Below are 8,939 nucleotides of genomic sequence, written 5' to 3'. Positions count from 1 at the left end.
TTGCACTTCATTAGCCATTTCACGGTACAGATTTCCAAAGGGCATGCGCTTTCCAAGACTCCTGAGACATTTTGTCAGATTGCTTTCCAGAAAATAGCATTGCCCCAGCACTTGCCAATTTTTATAGCTGATAAATCGTGAGGTTTATTTCATTGATAATTTTCTGATTACTAGTGAAGCTAAACTTTTTTTCATCAATTTATTGGTCACTTAAATTTCTTTCTTTTAATCTTCCTGTGTATATTCTTTGCCATTTTTATTGGAGTATCTGTCTCTTATTTATTGTAGAGGTCTTTATATTAATAAGCATTTAATTTTTGTGACATACATTGCAAATATCTTTCCCTGTTTATTATTTGCCTTTTATTAAAATATGGTGTTTTGCCTTAAGCTCAGGCTCAGTTAGAAATGAATGTGACTTTTAACTAACAGAAAACCCAGCTCCATTGACTTAAATGAATAGGATTTATCTCACATAACGAACTATTAGAGAGGCAGTAGCAGGACCTGGTTCAGAGGCTGCACAGAATGAGGGCTTACATGGCTGCCCTCTATTGGTTTTCTCTCCGCTTCTCATCTTACAGCCACTAAATGGCCGCTGCAGAAGGAGGAAGGTGGAGAAAGAGACAACACCACAGACTCTTGCTCATTTCCATTGGCCAGAACTGGTCACATGGCCACTCCTGGGCAGCAAGTGAGGGGCAGGCTAAGGCAAAGGAAAGATGAAATTGTGTAAATTTACACTGTCTGCCATAGAGCAGTTTTAAGATTTATATCGTCAAAGCAGTGTATATTTATTTATTCCTTTGGTTTCATGCTTAAAAAGTTCTTCCCCCACTCAATGATATGGTCTAATAGTCATCTGTATTTTTTCCATCGCTTTTATGGTTTCATTGTAACATGACGTAGAATGCAGACTTTTTTCCAGGTAATTGGCCAGTTGCCCCAAAATCATTTTTTGCTTTCTCCACTGACTTGAAAAACCGTAATTGTTTACTAAGCTAGCAGCTACATTGAAGTCCATTCGGGTGCTTACTATCCTGCTGCACGGATCTCGTTGGTTACGCTGTGCTGTGGCAGGCACTTGCAGGTGGGTTATCATGCATTCCAACGTCGCAGGGCAGGTCCCCACCCGGGATACTGCTTTGTAAAAAATTTATTGACCATTCTTTAAAAAAAACACACAAAACTTTTATGAGCATTTATCTTATGCTGAATTTACTCCCCTGCCATAGGTTTTTGGGTTTTTTTGTTTGTTTGTTTTTAGTTTCTTCTGGGATATCTTTTTCTTCTGCACAACCTCCCCCTCTGGTTTAGGAACAATCTGCTCCTCTTTGGACACTCAGCAGGTGGAAGTGTGAGTGGCCACCCTCCTTAGAACGGAGCATGTGGTTGGCAGGCATCACACCGCTGACTTTCCCCAGTACATACTGCTCCCATTGCCACAGCACTTCGGATCCCTTTCAGAGAAAATATGCATAAGATAGAATGTGCCCAAACCAACTGGTTGCTCTACAATCAGGAGTCCAGATGGACCTGCTGCTGAATCTGTACTTAGGAGAATTTCAGTGCAGTCCTTCCTGGATACAAGATGATCCGCTACATGACCTGTCAAGGTCACCTCCATTTCCACAGTCATGCAACTCTGTGAAAAGCCACCAAATAAGGATAAATAAAGAGCAGGGCTTGAAATAGTAAGTCTAATTCTACTGTAAGTCAGTCTATTTTGGTTTCTCAACTATACTAATTCCGAATGTGCTTTGGGGACTGCATTTTTCTTCTAATTGATTGGAATGAAGTAGATTATTCATGACCATTTTGGCTTCCTCTCCCTTATCCTGCTCCACCCCCCAACAAATAGCTCTCTTTTTTCTTTCTTAGAATGTGAAGAATAGCTCTAAATTTGACATGGGAAATTGAGATGTTATTTTTGGCTTAAGTAGAATTAAAACCTCCATCCCTGAGTGAAATCCTGTCTTTGCTCTTTCAACCACCTTAGGGTTCAGACTAATGGCATAGTGAAGACCTTACATTTCAGATCTGACCTTGAGCTGGAAGAGGAAGGAGAGGCCGTGCTCTCTGTCCTCCAACAGAATAGCCTTGTTTCTCCAAAGTTAGCTGGATCATAGACGGGGAGTAGAAGGAACCCTAGTGACCAGCTAGCTCAGTATTTCTCCAACTCCAGTCTACAAGATGCTCCCAAAGGATACCACAGGCCAATAACTCACAGATTCATTGTTCACTGTGTCCTCCCCATGAAGACTTTGAGAAGCCCGGAAGCAAAGAAACATGCTATGTTTTGTTTGTCAAACTTATTTGATCACAAAGCCATCCCCCACTTCCCCCCTCTGAGTAATGCCTAACAGCATCTGGAACTGGTATGCCATGAAGCGCTTTGAAGAGTGCTGATCTATGCAATGCTCCCCTCATTTTACAGAGGAGAAAAGTGAAGCTCATATTAAGAGACATGGAGACCATCATGCGCCCTTACTGGCAGGGCTGGGACCTAGACATTGGCTCTTTGAATCACCTTGAAAGAGGGAGGCATTGTTAATGGTGGTAGCTTTGATGTATCCCCAGCACATTTTCATTGTCTGCAATTTGAGGTCGTATTTATTTATAGAGCACTCAGCAACGAATCCATCAAGTGCTTTGAATGTTTTAAAAAGGGCATCGGGCCCTGTACAATTGACCTAAATAAAGGAGACTATCTTTTAAATGGCATGTAATTTACTATACACTGAAATAGTTTACCATGCTGTATAATCATGTTCTAAGAGGTTAGTCCTTTTATACATGAGAGTAAATCAAAGGGGTCAAATCTCAGTTAAATTTGTGACTAAGATAGAAATAGACTGCCCAGTGAGAAGTAACTGTAGACATTTCTTTTATCATGTAGAGCGCAATAGTTGGCGAGCCAAAACTCAGGAGTTCTACCGACCAGGAGTTTGACTGCTCACTATGATATGCACTGACCATCAGGGCGTGGTACGGAATGAAGGAAGGCCCTGTCCAGCAACTGGCAGCCAGGGGAAGGAAGGAAGGCCCCAATTGGCCCTGATGGCCAGCCAGGCCTAGGGATCCTACCCGAATTTCATGCACCAGGCCTCTAATATATCTATATCTATATCTATATCTATATCTATATCTATATCTATATCTATCTATATTCATATTTATATATATAAAAATATAAATGTATATGTATGTGTGTGTATGTGTATATATATATACTAGAAGCCTGTTGCACAAAGATTCGCACAATAGGTCTTTCTTCCCCTGGCTGCCGGCACCGGTTTTCCTCCGGCACCCGGGACTCAGGCCTTTGGTCCAGCTGCAGCAGAGAAGCCAAGCCTCTTCAGTCTTCAGTCTTTGCTCCTTGTCTGTGAATGCAAATTAACCGCCATCTTTGTTGGGTTAATTTGCATACTCATCTGATTGGCTGGTAGGCGTAGCGGAGTGACACCAATTTGCATGTTTCTCTTTTATTAGTGTAGATGTGTGTGTATATCTTTACATAAAGTCAGTTCAAGTAGTCTGAGCATGTTAGCACTCTCAGAAGCGCTTTTCTGCTGTATTCTCTGAAGTCCAAAGGCACTTGGAATCTATACGCACTTCATTTACCATACAGGGTTTCTGAGACCCCAGCCTGGAAGCTTATATTTTTCTCGAGATTTTTTTTTTTCTGCTTTAACACATTGAGGTACAGACACTCCCATCAGCTGGGATATCTCAAATTAGTTTTTAACCTCTGAATATCAAGTTGCCAATGCCAGGTTTCCAAAGCTAGTGCTGCCCATGTGCTGCCTTCTTTGTGAGCCAGAAAAGGTGACCCTCCTGGGGGGGCAGTGGCAGCCCCACAGGGGACACGGGGCTCAGTGAGCAGGGTACAGGCTGGCTTCCAGCCCCGCCTGCCCCCCAAACGGAGGGCCTCCTGCAAGTGAAGTTACACAACCAAAGGCAGGGTCCCGCCTGCTTCCCTCCCCTCTGTCTACAGACCTTGGGCCTCCCAACCCGCCTGGCTGACTCAGCACCACAGTGTTCTGGGTCTGAGAACTGGGCTCCTGACCGTGGTGTCGTGTTAGCTCCCTCGCTATTGTAACTGGGGTTGTGCCCTGCGATGACCAGTTACCATCTCTGAATCTTCACCTCTACGCAGGGTTGGGGTGCTGTTATCCATGGATGAATCTCTTGCTGATGCCAGCCTTCCTGCCTGAAGGCACTCCCGCCCCTGCTCTGGATCCCGTGATACTAAGGAACCTGCTTAGAAATCCTTATATTCATCACACAACTAGACCACCTGGACTGCAGACCTCTTTTGCCATGAACCCTAGGCATGTGCTTTGTCTCCCAGGACAAGCCTACTTGCTCCAGAGTCATTTGCTGGAGACACAGTTGCTGAGCTACTTCTGGGAACTAACCTCTGCCCACCTGCCCCTCTGAATTCTGGGACCCACCAGTCCCGGTTCCGCACAGACTCAGACCTACCTCCTGGGTCCTCTTTACCTTCATGGACAGTAACAACTGATATTCAGAGGGGTGACCTGAAGCACTGCGGATTTCATCAGAAAGAAATAAAAATGTTGTTTTCGTTCATGTTTTACTTATCAGTGCAGAAAGCAGAAGGAACACCGTTAGAAAGAACACCAACCACCAGGCTGAACTACGGTGCTTCGATAAAATCCTCACTTAGAAAAGAAAGATGAGCACAAGAAGCCGAGGGCTGTGCTTCTTTACTTCAGCCACACTAAGTTCAAAATGCCCAGGACCGGGACGGGTGCTCGTTACCGCCTGCTGAATGGACGAAAACTCAAGTCAGTCTAAACACAATGTTTGATCACGAAAGGTTTCATTAGTTTATGTCATCACTCATTCATCAGACATATTATTAGTCAGGTGCTGTTTTTTAGTCATTTTGAAGTTTATAATTTTAATACATCAGAATAGAAGATAATAAAAATAAACACAGCCGAAACCGGTTTGGCTCAGTGGATAGAGCGTCGGCCTGCGGACTGAGAGGTCCCGGGTTCGATTCCGGTCAAGGGCATGTACCTTGGTTGCTGGCACATCCCCAGTGGGGAGTGTGCAGGAGGCAGCTGGTCGATGTTTCTCTCTCATCGATGTTTCTCTCTATCTCTCTCCTTTCCTCTCTGTAAAAACTCAATAAAATATATTTTTTAAAAAAAATAAAATAAAATAAACACATAATAAATATAATAAACATGAAGGACACAGAGGCCAATATTGTGGATCTCACTAGGAAATGTGAGTGAAACATATGTGCCTGCATATGAAATCCTGGCAAGATGGTAATGCTTAGGTAGAAATATATTTTACTTTTGGCAATGATAGAGGGTCTTTCTATGACTGGGATACACAGGGGACTAAACATAATAATGCTTTATATTGTCAAAATACTTGACAATTTACAAAATACTCCAACATATGAAATCATATTTGTTGTTTAAAAGAAGACAGAGGAATATAGCTTAAGAAAATTATACGCATCCCTCTCTTATAAGAAAATATCTAGTGGCTTATGAAATACAACAGCTTTCAAAGAGATTTCTGCTTTATCATTAACAGTAATGATTCAATGGTAGCAGAGGAAGAGGTAGGAAAGGTACGCTCTACAATAAAGAAAAATGGAACGGAAAAATGCAACTCCCATTTACTGTGATGAAGACAGACTTCTATTATTCCACCTGGGACAGTTCTACAATGCAGTTCTAAGAGATAAGTAATGCGAGGCTGAAGTGAGTAATGAGACTCACGGAGGAGGAATTATTACATGCTTTCCATTTATGTTGCACTGTATTGATTGTAACGCACATCGAAGCAGCTCTAACTCTGGGAACCCAGAGAAACTATTGGGAAGAATTCAAGAGGCAAACTGGGGATGCAAATTCCGCATGGGTTCTCGGCCAGCCCAGCGTCCTTTCTTACAACCAATCAAAATTATACCTACTTTTTGTGCATAATTCAATGTAAAGTCTGGTAGGTCTTTTCTTCTATGCACACACTTAATGAGTCAATAACTTGGAAGGGTCTCTGCACTTTGTTTTTGATAACTATTTTGTATCAAGCAACAGGGAGAAGAATGACCAGTATGTGTGTGACTCTTGTCAGATTTTAAAAATAATTCAGCCTCATAATTTAAGCAGAGAGAAACTGAAGCTTCAAAAAATGTTTTAAAAATAGGTGGAAGAAAAGTCCATCAGTGTTTGGAATTAGCTAGACTGAGGACTACTCAAATTCTGCCCAGCTGGTATGAGCATTGGTTGAGCATTGACCTGTGAACAGGAGGTCACAGAGGGCCATGTAGGAGACAGCTGATCAATGATTCTCATCATTGATGCTTCTCTCTCTCTCTGCCTCTCCCTTCCTCTCTGAAATCAACAAGAATATTTTTTAAAAATTATAGGAACTTGAACTAGCAGGTTTCTAGCTGTCAAAATTGAAATCAAATCTGCAGGGGCCAAAATCTATACTAATAAAAGGATAATATGCTAATTAGACCAGATATCCTTCCAGACAAGGCCACGGTGGCGGGGACTGAGGCAGAGGCAGTTAGGGGCGATCAGGCCGGCAGGGGAGAGCGGTTAGGGGTGATCAGGCAGGCAGGCAGATGAGTGGTTAGGAGCCAGCAGGATTGGGCCTAAACTGACAGTCGGACATCCCCCAAGGGGTCCTGGATTGGAGAGGGTGCAGGTTGGGCTGAGGGACCCCCCACACCCATGCATGAATTTTGTGCACCAGGCCTCTACTGTTGCAAATAAGAATGTAGTCAGATGCATCGCTGGTGTGAACTTCAGCTGACTAAACACCAAAATAGCCCCACAGTCTGTCTCAGAGAAACTAGCTTTCCCAGCAGCCCCTTTGACTTGCAAGAAATTTCTATTACATTTTCCTAACAGGAGGTCATGCTTCCACTGAAATGACAGTCCTGCTCAAATTGCATGGAGCACCGAAATTCCACAACTTTCTGAGCACTGGTTTCCAAGCTTGGGAATGCTTGTGCTACTGTTTCAGAATCAGCGGCTCTGACTTGAAGAGGCTGCACTCCACATGTCCCCAAGTCACCTGTTTGGAGCTTGTAGCATACATTGATATAGAAATCAGTCTCTGTGGGATTTGGGGGCTCCTAAAGCAGCCAGATCATCACATGGCACCTGATATACCTACTATGTGCACTGTAGAAATATGAGACCTGGGGTAACATCTTTAAAATACGTTTTCTTTTAAGCATCCTAATGTGGGATGTCTGGAATGTGGTTCTAATCTCAGGGCCAGGCACTCCCCGTCCTTGTGCCTCGCAGGTTTCCCAGGCCCTGGAATCACCATCCCCCAGAACCTGGGACACAGCAAGTGTCAGGAGTCTGGGGCAAGAGAGGAATGGGGTTATAATTTCCCACTAGCACGCCCTGTCCAAGGAGCTCTCAGTCCCTCCTGCTCAGGGTGTGCATCTGAGGAGGATCTTCAAAATGCAAATTGCTTACCTAAGGCAGAGATGACCCATAGGTTTGCTCTAATTGCCTCCTCCACCCTCTGTATTCTGGGAAAGTAGGAAGGAGTAAAACTGTCCTTTACTTTGGGGAGTTAGAAGGAAGGTAGAAATTTGTGGGCTGCATCCCCGAGAATAAAAGCAGGGTTTGTAGTTACTGTCTCAAAATAGAGACAGGCTGTAGAGTACAGGATGCTGCACTCTCCCGAGATTTAAAGATGTTATCATCGCTCTTCTGTTCCTTTCAGTAAACAGCAATAAAATCCTTAAAATAACAAGTTTCCGTGCTTTCTGGGGAGACAGCATAGACAGGGCAAGTGGAGGAGGCTGCGCATTTCCTCTCCGAGTGCTGCTGTGGATTCTAAGAGGTGTACCCTGTAAGAATGCCGCCGAGAGAAGTCATCCAACTGGACCCAGCAGCCTGGGCATCACAGGCAACTCATTAGACAGGAGAGTTCTCAGGCCCCACCCTAACCCAACTGAATCAAAAATTCTGGGAGTGAGGCCCCACCCTCTATGGTCAACCAGCCCTTCCAGGCGATTCCAATGATCAGATCCAGCTTGAGGACCACCGGGCAGGGGACAAGGACTCTAACAGAGCTGCTCTTGAATCCTGGCTCTGCCACTATACAGTGAAGTGAGTTGAGCAAGTTAATCTCAGCAACCCTGTGAGGTAGGTACTATCAGTGTATTTTACAGATGAGGAAACTGAGGTATGCAGAGCCTAAATAACCCAACCAAAGTCACATAGCTGAGAAGTGGTTTAGGACCAGAGCCCGGGGTTGAGCTATTAATTTCATTTAATTGATGCCAAAAAAAAAAAGATGTGCGATGCGCTCACTTATTCATCCAATATTTACTTAATATGCCCGACCAGGTGATACACTGAGAGGCGAGGAATAGGAAAATGAATAAAGATCTCCATTCCCGTAATACTTTAAGCAATAAAACAATTTTAAAAAATCTCCATTCCCCTCCCCAAGAAGTTCACGACTTATCTCTTTTGGTTCAGAATGAAGAAGTGACAGATGGACTCATTGTAAAAGATGATGCTCTGTGTCTGCGTTGGAGGCAGAAAAGATTTTCCGCGACTCCTCCCTTCCATGGCCCTTTACAGAACCCGCCAGCGTCAGCGGTTCTGCTCCCCGCCTGCAGAGCAGGACCCTCTGCGGCCCCTCTCCCCGCAGGGTGGGACCTGCACCCCATCAGCTCCGGTCACCACCCCCTCCCCCCTCCCTCCGCGGGACCAGCTGTCCACACCTTAGGGACCGAGGCGCACCGCCCGAGGGCTGGTGGGCTGACTCCCCCAGGACGGAACTTGTCACTTACACCTAAAGTGCCGACTGTTAGGGAATTTCCCGGGAAAGTGACAGAAGAGGCTGAGGCCTGCTCCTTCGCATCTGCCATTTAGGCGCTGGCCACACCCCCGTGCCGG

Source organism: Myotis davidii, unplaced genomic scaffold (assembly GCF_000327345.1).
Source record: "Myotis davidii unplaced genomic scaffold, ASM32734v1 scaffold1494, whole genome shotgun sequence".
NCBI lineage: Eukaryota > Metazoa > Chordata > Mammalia > Chiroptera > Vespertilionidae > Myotis > Myotis davidii.
This window is presented reverse-complemented; position numbering follows the sequence as displayed.